Source organism: Hordeum vulgare, chromosome 3H, assembly GCF_904849725.1.
Source record: "Hordeum vulgare subsp. vulgare chromosome 3H, MorexV3_pseudomolecules_assembly, whole genome shotgun sequence".
Lineage (NCBI taxonomy): Eukaryota > Viridiplantae > Streptophyta > Magnoliopsida > Poales > Poaceae > Hordeum > Hordeum vulgare.
In genome coordinates this window covers 1,274,111-1,287,799 of record NC_058520.1, presented here as the reverse complement: position 1 = coordinate 1,287,799, position 13,689 = coordinate 1,274,111, and positions in this window count along the sequence as shown.

Below are 13,689 nucleotides of genomic sequence, written 5' to 3'. Positions count from 1 at the left end.
TCTGTGTCAAAGCTTGCATCGACGTAACCTTTTACGGTGAGCTCTTCGTCACCTCCATACACGAGAAACATCTCCTTAGTCCTTTTCAGGTACTTCAGGATATTCTTGACCGCCGTCCAGTGATCCACTCCTGGATTACTCTGGAACCTACCTGCCATACTTATGGCCAGGCTAACGTCCGGTCTAGTGCACAGCATTGCATACATGATAGAACCTATGGCTGAAGCATAGGGGACGGTTCGCATATGCTCTCTATCCTCATCAGTTGCTGGGCACTGAGTCTTACTCAATCTCATACCTTGTAAAACTGGCAAGAACCCTTTCTTGGACTGTTCCATTTTGAACCTCTTCAAAACTTTATCAAGGTATGTGCTTTGTGAAAGTCCTATCACGTGTTTTGATCTATCCCTCTAGATCTTAATGCCTAGAATGTAAGCAGCTTCTCCTAGGTCCTTTATAGAGAAACTTTTATTCAAGTAATCCTTTATGCTCTCCAAAAATTCTACGTTGTTTCCAATCAGCAATATGTCATCCACATATAATATTAGGAACGCCACAGAGCTCCCACTCACTTTCTTGTAAATACAAGATTCTCCAATCACTTGTATAAACCCAAATGCTTTGATCACCTCATCAAAGCATTTGTTCCAACTCCGAGATGCTTGCACCAGTCCATAAATGGATCGCTGGAGCTTGCACACCTTGCTAGCATTCTTAGGATCGACAAAACCTTCGGGTTGCATCATATACAACTCTTCCTTAAGGAAACCGTTAAGGAACGCCGTTTTGACATCCATCTGCCAGATTTCATAATCGAAAAATGCAGGTATTGCTAACATGATTCTGACGGACTTAAGCATCGCTACGGGTGAGAATGTCTAATCGTGGTCAACTCCTTGAACTTGTGAAAAACCCTTTGCCACAAGTCGACCTTTATAAACGGTCACATTGTCGTCAGCGTCCGTCTTCCTCTTAAAGATCCATTTGTTCTGAATAGCCTGCGGCCCTCAGGCAGTACTTCCAAAGTCCACACTTCGTTCTCATACATGGATCCTATCTCGGACTTCATGGCTTCTAGCCATTTGTTGGAATCTAGGCCCACCATTGCTTCTTCATAATTTGCACGTTCATTGTTGTCCAACAACATGATTGATAAGACGGGATTACCGTACCACTCTGGAGCAGCACGTGGTCTCGTCGACCTGCGTGGTTCGACAGAAACTTGAACCGGAGTTTCATGATCATCATCATTAACTTCCTCCTCAACCGGCGTCGCAACGACAGAGGTTTCCCCTTGCCCTGTGCCACCATCCAGAGGGATGAGAGGTTCGACAACCTCGTCAAGTTCTATCTTCCTCCCACTCAATTCTCTCAAGAGAAACTCCTTCTCGAGAAAAGCTCCGTTTTTAGCAACAAACACTTTGCCCTCGGATTTGAGATAGAAGGTGTACCCAACTGTCTCTTTTGGGTAACCTATGAAGATGCACTTTTCCGCTTTGGGTTCCAGCTTTTCAGGCTGAAGCTTTTTGACATAAGCATCACATCCCCAAACTTTAAGAAACGACAACTTTGGCCTTTTGCCATACCATAGTTCGTATGGTGTCGTCTCAACGGATTTTGATGGTGCCCTATTTAAAGTGAATGCAGTTGTTTCTAATGCATAACCCCAAAATGATAATGGCAAATCGGTAAGAGACATCATAGATCGCACCATCTCTAATAAAGTACGATTACGACGTTCGGACACACCATTACGCTGTGGTGTTCCAGGCGGTGTCAACTGTGAAACAATTCCACATTGTCTTAAGTGAGCACCAAACTCGAAACTCAGATATTCACCCCCACGATCAGACCGTAGGAACTTGATCTTCTTGTTACGATGATTTTCAACTTCACTCTAAAATTGTTTGAACTTTTCAAAAGTTTCAGACTTATGCTTCATTAAGTAGACATAACCATATCTACTCAAATCATCAGTGAAGGTGAGAAAATAACGATATCCGCCGCGTGCCTCTACGCTCATCGGACCACACACATCGGTATGTATGATTTCCAACAAGTCACTTGCACCCTCCATTGTTCCGGAGAACGGAGTTTTAGTCATCTTGCCCATGAGGCATGGTTTGCACGTGTCAAGTGAATCAAAGTCAAGTGACTCCAAAAGTCCATCAGCATGGAGTTTCTTCATGCGCTTTACACCAATATGACCTAAGCGGAAGTGCCACAAAAATATGGCGCTATCATTGTTAACTCTAACTCTTTTGGTCTCAATGTTATGTATGTGTGTATCACTATCAAGATTCAATATGAACAATCCTCTCACATTGGGTGCATGACCATAAAAGATGTTACTCATAGAAATAGAACAACCATTATTCTCTGACTTAAAACAGTAACCATCTCGCAATAAACAAGATCCAGATATAATGTTCATGCTCAACGCAGGCACTAAATAACAATGATTCAAGTTCATAACTAATCCTGATGGTAACTGAAGTGAAACTGTGCCGACGGCGATTGCATCAACCTTGGAACCATTTCCTACGCGCATCATCACTTCATCTTTCGCCAGCCTTCGTCTATTCCGCAGTTCCTGTTTCGAGTTGCAAATATGAGCAACAGAACCGGTATCGAATACCCAGGCACTACTACGAGAGCCGGTTAAGTACACATCAATAACATGTATATCAAATATACCTGATTTTTCTTTGGCCGCCTTCTTATCAGCCAGATACTTGGGGCAATTGCGCTTCCAGTGACCCATACCCTTGCAATAGTAACACTCTGTTTCAGGCTTAGGTCCAGCTTTGGGTTTCTTCGTCGGATTGGCAATAGGCTTGCCGCTCTTCTTTGAATTACCCTTCTTGCCTTTGCCGTTTCTCTTGAAACTAGTGGTCTTATTCACCATCAACACTTGATGCTCTTTACGGAGTTCAGACTCTGCGACTTTCAGCATCGCAAACAGCTCGCCGGGAGACTTGTTCATCCCTTGCATGTTGTACTTCAACACAAAGCCTTTATAGCTTGGCGGCAGTGATTGAAGGATTCTGTCAGTGATAGCTTCTTGCGGGAGTTCAATCCCCAGCTCAGCTAGACGGTTTGAGTACACAGACATTTTGAGCACATGTTCACTGACAGACGAGTTCCCCTCCATCTTGCAAGCATAGAATTTATCGGAGGTCTCAGACCTCTCGATCCGGGCGTTCTTCTGAAAGATAAACTTCAACTCCTGGAACATCTCAAATTCTCCATGACGCTCAAAGCAACGTTGAAGTCCCGGTTCTAAGCCATACAAGACTGCACATTGAACTACTGAGTAGTCCTCCTTACGTGCTAACCAAGCGTTCTTAACATCCTGATCAGCCGTAGCGGGTGGTTCATCTCCTAGCGCAGCATTAAGGACATAATCCTTCTTCCCAGCTTGTAAGATTAGCTTAAGATTACGAGCCCAGTCTACAAAGTTGCTTCCATCATCTTTCAACTTAGCTTTCTCTAGGAACGTATTAAAATTCAGGGTGACTGTCGCGTGAGCCATGATCTACAACACAAATATATTCAAAGTGGACTTAGACTATGTTCAAGATAATTAGAGTTTAACTTAATCAAATTACTCGATAAACTCCCACTCAAAAAGTACATCTCTCTAGTCATTTGAGTGGTTCATGATCCACTTACACTAGCTCAAGTCCGATCATCACGTGAGTTGAGCATAGTTTCAGTGGTAAGCATCCCCATGCTAATCATATCATCTATATGATTCATGATCGACCTTTCGGTCTCATGTGTTCCGAGGCCATGTCTGCACATGCTAGGCTCGTCAAGCTTAACCCGAGTGTTCCGCGTGCGCAACTGTTTTGCACCCGTTGTATGTGAACGTTGAGTCTATCACACCCGATCATCACGTGGTGTCTCGAAACGACGAACTGTAGCAACGGTGCACAGTCGGGGAGAACACAATTTCGTCTTGAAATTTTAGTGAGAGATCACCTCATAATGCTACCGTCGTTCTAAGTAAAATAAGGTGCATAAAAGATTAACATCACATGCAATTCATAAGTGACATGATATGGCCATCATCATGCGCTCCTTGATCTCCATCACCAAAGCACCGGCACGATCTTCTTGTCGCCGGCGCCACACCATGATCTCCATCAACGTGTCGCCATCGGGGTTGTCGTGCTACTCATGCTATTACTACTAAAGCTACATCCTAGCAAAATAGTAAACGCATCTGCAAGCACAAACGTTAGTTCTAAAGACAACCCTATGGCTCCTGACGGTTGCCGTACCATCGACGTGCAAGTCGATATTATCTATTACAACACGATCATCTCATACATCCAATATATCACATCACATCGTTGGCCATATCACATCACAAGCATACCCTGCAAAAACAAGTTAGACGTCCTCTAATTTTGTTGTTGCATGTTTTACGTGGTGACCATGGGTATCTAGTAGGATCGCATCTTACTTACGCAAACACCACAATGAAGATATATGAGTTGCTATTTAACCTCATCCAAGGACCTCCTCGGTCAAATCCGATTCAACTAAAGTTGGAGAAACTGACACCCGCCAGTCATCTTTGAGCAACGGAGTTACTCGTAATGATGAAACCAGTCTCTCGTAAGCGTACGAGTAATGTCGGTCCGAGCCGCTTCGATCCAACAATACCGCGGAATCAAGAAAAGACTAAGGAGGGCAGAAAAACGCACATCACCGCCCACAAAAACTTTTGTGTTCTACTCGAGAACACATCTACGCATGAACCTAGCTCTGATTCCACTGTTGGGTAACGTCGCATGGGAAACAAAAAATTTCCTACGCGCACGAAGACCTATCATGGTGATGTCCATCTACGAGAGGGGATGTGTGATCTATGTACCCTTGTAGACCGTATAGCAGAAGCGTTAGTGAACGCGGTTGATGTAGTGGAACGTCCTCACATCCCTCGTTCCGCCCCGCGAACCGTCCCGCGATCAGTCCCACAATCTAGTGCCGAACGGACGGCACCTCCGCGTTCAGCACACGTATAGCTCGACGATGATCTCGGCCTTCTTGATCCAGCAAGAGAGACGGAGAGGTAGAAGAGTTCTCCGGCAGCGTGACGGCGCTCCGGAGGTTGGTGATGATCTCGTCTCAGCAGGGTTCCGCCCGAGCTCCGCAGAAACGCGATCTAGAGGTAAAACCGTGGAGATATGTGGTCGGGCTGCCATGGCAAAGTTGTGTGAAATCAGCCCTAAAACCTCCGTATATATAGGGGGAAGAGGGGGAGCCTTGCCTTGGGGTCCAAGGACCCCTAAGGGCTTCGGCCGAGCCAAGGGGGGGAGTTCTCCCCTTCCAAACCGACTCCAACTAGGTTTGGAAGGAGGAGTCCTTCCCCCTTTTCCCACCTCCTCTTTTTTTTCTCTTTGATTTTTCTTCCTATGGCGCATAGGGCTCTTTTGGGCTGTCCCAACAGCCCACTAAGGGCTGGTGCGCCACCCCCAATGCCTATGGGCCTCCCCGGGGTGGGTTGCCCCCCCCCCCCCCCGGTGAACTCCCGGAACCCATTCGTCATTCCCGGTACATTCCCGGTAACTCCGAAAACCTTCCGGTAATCAAATGAGGTCATCCTATATATCAATCTTCGTTTCCGGACTATTCCGGAAACCTTTTTTGACGTTCGTGATCTCATCCGGGACTTCGAACAACATTCGGTAACCAACCATATAACTCAAATACGCATAAAACAACGTCGAACCTTAAGTGTGCAGACCCTACGGGTTCGAGAACTATGTAGACATGACCCGAGAGACTCCTCGGTCAATATCCGATAGCGGGACCTGGATGCCCATATTGGATCCTACATATTCTACGAAGATCTTATCGTTTGAACCTCAGTGCCAAGGATTCATATAATCCCGTATGTCATTCCCTTTGTCCTTCGGTATGTTACTTGCCCGAGATTTAATCGTCAGTATCCGTATACCTATTTCAATCTCGTTTACCGGTAAGTCTCTTTACTCGTTCCGTAATACAAGATCCCGCAACTTACACTAAGTCACATTGCTTGCAAGGCTTGTGTGTGATGTTGTATTACCGAGTGGGCCCCGAGATACCTCTCCGTCACACGGAGTGACAAATCCCAGTCTCGATCCATACTAACTCAATGAACACCTTCGGAGATACGTGTAGAGCATCTTTATAGTCACCCAGTTACGTTGCAACGTTTGATACACACAAACTATTCCTCCGGTGTTAGTGAGTTATGTGATCTCATGGTCATAGGAACAAATACTTGACACGCAGAAAACAGTAGCAATAAAATGACACGAACAACATGCTACGTCTATTAGTTTGGGTCTAGTCCATCACGTGATTCTCCTAATGACGTGATCCAGTTATCAAGCAACAACACCTTGTTCATAATCAGAAGACACTGACTATCTTTGATCAACTGGCTAGCCAACTAGAGGCTTGCTAGGGACAGTGTTTTGTCTATGTATCCACACATGTATATAAGTCTTCATTCAATAAAATTATAGCATGGATAATAAACGATTATCTTGATACAGGAATTATAATAATAACTATATTTATTATTGCCTCTAGGGCATAATTCCAATAGAACATGCGCCAAGTCAAGCCGCTTGAAACATTCAAATGAGGATACCATCCTATCATACTACATCATAGTCATCTCAACATTCATGTGGGCAACCAAGACAAACCATTATAAGCTCCTAGCTAAGTAAGCATGGCATAAGAAACTATGATCTCTAAGTTGTCATTGCAAACATGTTTCTCTCACAACAAAGCTGAATCAGGCATGATGAGCTAGTCATATTTACAAAAACAAAATAGATCGAGTTCATACCAGCTTTTCCAGGCTCACTCACTTCATCATATATCGTCATTATTGTCTTTCACTTGCACGACCGAACGATGTGAACAATAATAAGCATGCTCACGCATTGGACTAAAGCTGGAATCTGCAGGCAAACACAAAGGAGAAGACAAAGTAATATGGCTCTTTGAAAGCTAAACATGTATGCATGCAAGAGCCACTAAACATTCTAACCAATATCTTCTACCTTGACCCAAAGAAAAAAGAAAACTATCTACACGGGAGAGCTCCCAACAAGCAAAAGAAGAAAATAAAATATTTTTGGGTTTTCTCAAACTAGACAGACACACGAAAAGAAAACGAGAAAAAGAAAATAAAACTAGCATGGATGATACAGTGGCAAAGTGTGAACACCGGCTAACAAAGTGAAAGCATAAGCAAGAATGTAAAGTGGTGAGAACACGTACTCCCCCAAGCTTAGGCTTTTGGGCTGAGTTGGTCTACTCCCAAGGAGGGAAATAACCAGCTCCGGGGTACTCCGAAGTGGACTGAGGATGCCACTGCTGTGTGAGCTCCTCTGGCTCCCACTGATAAACTGGCGTCTGGTACTCGACTGGTGGCTCCAGCACGGGCACCTGTGGTTGGGCCAAGCCCCAATATGCGTAGATGTCCGAGGGCATAATAGTGTACCTTCCTGCATGAAGATTGAACAAAGAAGGAGCAGGCAAAGTAATCGTCTCACGAGTACCGTGGCTAAACACCAGGTTATAAATCATCCTTCTATTTATATCTCTATCAAGAAAGTCATGGCGAACCATGCTATCGTAATCTAGATTTCTCTCAGGAAGAAGAACCTCTTCTTCCTCCTCCAGTCTAATAGGTATCTCAAAGTGTCTAGCAAGACGAGTAGCATAGATACCTCCATAGACAACACCTTTAGAACGGTTCAGGTTCAACCGTTGAGCTACTATAACGCCCAAGCTATAAGTTTTGTCGTTATAAAGGGCTTCGCGCAAGACCGCAAGATCTGGGGAACTAAGTGACCCAGCTTTCCCACGGCCAATCAAACATTTTCCCACAAATAGTGAGAAGTACCGAAGCACGGGAAAATGTATGCTAGCAGCTCTAGCACAAGACACTCCTCTCTCCTCTCCTACAACAATTGTACCGATGAAAGCTTCCAAGTCCCGTGGACGAGGTTCATGAATATCCCCAACGTAAGGCAATTTGCAAACATTGCAAAAATCCTGGAGTGATATGCGCTGGGGGATATCATAAAGTTTGAACTCAACCATAGAAGGATTCTTCCTCGGATAGAAGTTAAAGCTTTGTATGAAGATATTAGTGAGGAGGAGGTATTGTGGACACTTATCTTCAACGAAGGCGGTAAGGCCCGCGTTCTCCACCAAGTGATAAAAGTCCTCATAAATTCCAGCGGTGCGTAAGAACACGTCGCTTGGCCACTCGCACGCTCGAACTTCTGCGACTCGAGGGACCAAATACTTGGGCTTATTCTCACTTCCATCATCCTTGGGGTCACGGCTTGACGAGCCTCTTAAGAACCTCCTCATATTTTCCCTTTTCTATCTCTGAAAATTTCTGAATAGTGATTCTAAGGAAGAGTGAACAAGGCTCAACTAAACTCGTAGCAACTACTCCCACAAATGCCTAGAGACCATATTACGCATCAAAACTACTTGGGACCAGCTAGGATTAGCATGCAAAGCTCAAGAACATGGTCACCAAGGCAGCAAAAATACGCGGAGTATAAGGCACTAGAGCAAAAACTAATTGGGCCAATGGAGGAGTCACTTACCAAGGAGTAATTTTCCCAAAACAGTTCAGAGAACGGTGATTTGAGCAAAGAGATCGAAAATCCCAGCAAGAGGAGCAATAACACGGATTTGAGCTGCGAAACATTTTTTTCTGGAGGTAGGAGAACCAGATGAGAGCAAGAATGAGTGGAGGGGGTGCCTGTGGGCCCCACAAGCCTATGTGGCGCGGCCAGGGGGTGCCCGCGCCCCTAGGGCTTGTGGCCCACTGGTGTGGCCCCCAGACACACTCTTTGTCCCGGTATTTTTCAAAAAATCCAGAAAAAATCATACTTGATTTTCACAGCGTTCGGAGAACTTTTATTTTCGGGGTACTTTTCTACCGGACGCTAAGACAGAAAACAGGGAAAACTAAACTAAATCTATCATTTTTCTTCTAAGCATCCTAAAGTGAAATCTTGGAACAGAGGTTTGTGACTCCTCGATTCATCCATCTCATGGTCACCGAAAGAAATCCGTCAATGGGGTTTATCAAATCCCCTCGACAAAACTTTCCGAATCGCAAAAGAGAACGGAGAATTTTTTGAATAGTCACTAGGTCACCTCAATGGGTATGTGTATCTCCCCAACAAGCAAATCATACTTCATCTTGACACAAGGGATAGGGCATTCAAAGCTCCCAATAAGAATTGATGAAAAAATTTCGATAGCATTGATGCAATTTACTCGATATTGTTTCTTCGGAAAGTGCACCGTATGCTCATTACTGTTGACATGGAAAGTGGCATTGCCTTTGTTGCAATCTATAACAGCCCCTGCTGTGTTTAAAAAGGGTCTTCCGAGGATGACCGCCATGGCATCGTCCTCGGGAATATCCAAGATAACAAAGTCTCTTAAGATAGTGGTGTTAGCAACCACAACAGGCACATCCTCGCAAATGCCGATAGGGAAAGTAGTTGATTTGTCGGCCATTTGCAGAGAGATTTCAGTGGGTGTCAACTTATCTAGTTCAAGTCTATGATAAAGAGAGAGAGTCATAACACTAACACCGGCTCCAAGATCGCATAACGCAGTTCTAACATAGTTGCCTTTAATGGAGCAAGGTATAGTGGGCACACCGGGATCACCTAGTTTCTTAGGAGTTCCACCCTTGAAAGTGTAATTGGCAAGCATGGTGGAAATCTCAACCTCTCGTATCCTCCTCTTATTAGTCACAATATCTTTCATGTACTTAGCATACAGAGACATCTTGACCATATCCGTCAAACTCATTTGCAGAAAGACAGGTCTGATCATTTCAATGAATCGCTCAAAATCCTCATCATACTTTTTCTTGGGTAGTTTGGGAGGAAAGGGCATAGGTTTCTGAACCCATGGCTCCCTTTCTTTACCGTGCTTCCTAGCAGTGAAGTCATTCTTATCATATCTTCTATTCTTAGGTTGTGGGTTATCAAGATCAACACTAGGTTCAATCTCCACATCCTTATCATTGCTAGGTTGAGCATCTTCATGAACATCACTATTGATATTATCATTAGGCTTATGTTCATCACCAGATTGTGTTTCAGCATCAGAGACAGAGGCATCGTTTGGACTCTCAGGTGTAGCAGCAACAGGGTTGCCAGCGTGCAGGTTCCTATCATCTTTCTTCTTCTTTCTAGGATGACTAGGCGCATCAGTGCTAACTCCTTGAGAATCTTGTTCAATTCTCTTCGGATGACCCTCAGGATACAGACGTTCCTGGGTCATTCTACCGCCTCTAGTGACGACTCTGACGGAATTGTTGCTCAACTCATTGAGAAAGTCATTTTGAGCTTTAAGTACTTGTTCTACCTGAGTAGTAACCATAGAGGCATGTTTACTCAGAAGTTTAAGATCATTGACGTTGCTGTCCACACAAGCACTTAAATGACTAAGCATACGAGCAATCTTTTCCAATTGTCTGCTAACATAATCATTGAAACTCTCTTATTTCGCAACGAAGTTATCAAATTCATCCATGCATAAGCTAGCAGGTTTATCAAAAGGAATATCACTCTCATCAAACCTACGCAGAGAATTTACTTCTATTACCTGTATCGGTTATCGAGACCATGGATCTCTTCGATAGGTGGTAGATTTTTGACATCTTCAGATTTAATGCCTTTCTCTCGCATAGATTTCTTGGCTTCTTGCATATCTTCAGGACTGAGGAATAGAATACCTCTTTTCTTCGGAGTTGGCTTAGGAGGTGGTTCGGGAATAGTCCAAGCATTCTCATTGCACAAGATGTTATTCAGTAGAATCTCAGCTTGTTCTACGGTTCATTCCCTAAAAACACTACTGGCACAACTATCTAGGTGGTCTTTGGAAGCATCGGTAAGTCCATTATAGAAGATATCAAGTATTTCATTCTTCTCAAGCGGGTGATCAGGCAAAGCATTCAGTAGCTGGATGAGCCTCCCCCAAGCTTGTGGGAGACTCTCTTCTTAAGCTTGAGCAAAGTTGTCTATTTCCTGCAAGGCGGCTTGCTTCTTATGGGCAGGGAAATATTTTTTAGAGAAGTAGTAGACCATATCCTGGGGGCTACGCACACAGCCAGGAGCAAGAGAAGTGAAGCAGGTCTTAGCATCATCCTTTAGCGAGAAAGGAAACAGCTTGAGCATGTAGTAGTGTCGGATCTTTTCCTCACTAGTGAATAGGGTGGCTATATCATGCAGTTTGGTAAGATGGGCTACAACCATTTCAGACTCATAACCGTGAAAAGGATCAGATTCGACCAGAGTGATTAACTCAGGGTCGACAGAGAATTCATAATCCTTATCGGTCACAAAGATAGGCGAAGTGGCAAACTTCGGGTCGTATTTCATCCTAGCGTTCAGAGATTTTTCTTTCCACTTGCGTAGTAATTTCTCAACATCATAGCTATCCTTACACGCAAGAAAGTCCTCTGCTATCTCTCCCTCCATAACATAGCGCGTATCAGGCATAACAGGCAATTCAGGCATAATAGCAGGTTCTACTTCAATAGTATCAGCAGTTTCAGAAATATCATCACATCTAGCAACAACTCTAGCAATTTGTGCATCAAGGGCACCTAGTGGCAAAGCAGTATCAGGCATAACAGGCATAGTATCAAGCATAGCATCATCAGGCATAGTATCAAGCATGGCATCATCAGGCATAGTTTCATGAGGCATAGTATCAAGCATAGCATCATCATAAGCATCATGGGCAGCAGAAGTAGCATCATCAAGCACAGGCGACATATCAAGATTTCTAGCAGGAGGTGATGTCGCAAACTTACTCATAACTGAAGGTGAATCAAGTGTAGAGCTAGATGGCAGTTCCTTACCTCTCCTCATAGTGGAAGGTAGGATTTTAGTTCTTGGATCTTTCGGATTCCTCATAGTGATCGGCAGACGTCAATCCCAAGTGACTCAGAGAATATAGTTGTGCTTCCCTAGCAACGGCGCCAGAAAAAGCCTTGATAACCCACAAGCGTATGGGACCGCAACAGTTTTCGAGGGTAGAGTATTCAACCCAAATTTGTTGGTTCACCAAAAGGGAAGCGAAATAATATTCTCAAGTATTAGCAACTGAGCGCGTCAGATTCAACCACACCTGAAAGATTAGTGTCTGCAAGCAAAGTAGTATGATAACAACGGTGCCGGAAACGATCTGTTGACGGTAGACTATTCCTAACTGTTGTATCAATGGCGCCAGTAAGTTACTCATGGACGGGAAATATTCTTCCCCGACAACGTTGACGAAAAAGGATCTTGCAACAAGTAACAGCGAAGTAGCAAGGAACAGCAGTAGCAGCAGCAGCAGAGTAACAGCAGTAGCAACAGAGTGGCCCAATCCCTTTTGTAGCAAGGGACAAGCCTAGACAAACTAACGTAGCGAGGACCAGTAGTAAAAGACTCGTAGGCAGTGGATCGGTGATGGATGAGTATGACGGATGTGATTCATCACGTAACAGCTATAAGACGGAGAGATAAGTGACTAGCTCCCGTTCGTCAATCTAATGTAGGCATGTATTCCATATGTAGTCATACGTGCTTAGGGAAACGAACTTGCATGAAATCTATTGTCCATCCCTCCCGTGGCGGCGGGGTCCTAATGGAAACTACGGGATACTAAGGTTCTCCTTTTAATAAAGAACCAGACCAACACATTAACACGCGGTGAATACATGAACTCCTCATACTATGGTCATCTCCGGGAGTGGTTCCGGCTATTGTCACTCCGGGGTTGCCGGGTCATAACACATAGTAGGTGACTACAACTTGCAAGATAGGATCTAAAACACACATATATTGGCGACAACATAATAGGTTCAGATATGAAATCATGGCACTCGGGCCCTAGTGACAAGCATTAAGCATAGCCAAGTAGTAGCAACATCAATCTAGAACATAGTGGATACTAGGGATCAATCCCCGTCAAGAACTAACTCGATTACATGATAGATCTCATCCAACTCATCACCGTCCAGCAAACCTACGATGAGATTACTCACGAACGATGAAGAGCATCATGGAATTGTCGATGGAGGAAGGTTGATGATGACGACGGCGACGATTTCCCCTCTCCGGAGCCCGAAACGGACTCCAGATTTGCCCTCCAGATGAAGAACAGGATGTGGCGGCGCCTCCGTATCGCAAAACGCGATGAAACCTTCTCTCTGATTTTTTTTCCGGGCGAGACGGAAGATATAGAGCTGAGTTTGGGGGCGGTGGTGCCACGTGGGCCCCATAATCCCTCACGGTGCGGCCAGGGGGGTGGTCGCGGCCTGTGCGCTTGTGGCCCACTGGCACGCCCCCTCCGGTGGATCTTTGCGCAGGTATTTTTCTTTTATTCCAGAAAAATTCTTCATAAATTTTCAGGACATTCTGAGAACTTTATTTCTGCACAAAAACAACACCATGGCAATTCTGGTGAAAACAACGTCAGTCTGGGTTAGTTCCATTCAAATCATGCAAATAAGAGTCCAAAACAAGGGTAAAAGAGTTCGGAAAAGTAGATACGACGGAGACGTATCACTCAGTGTATCAAAAGGCTATGGAGATGCCCATTAATAGATATCAATGTGAATGAGTA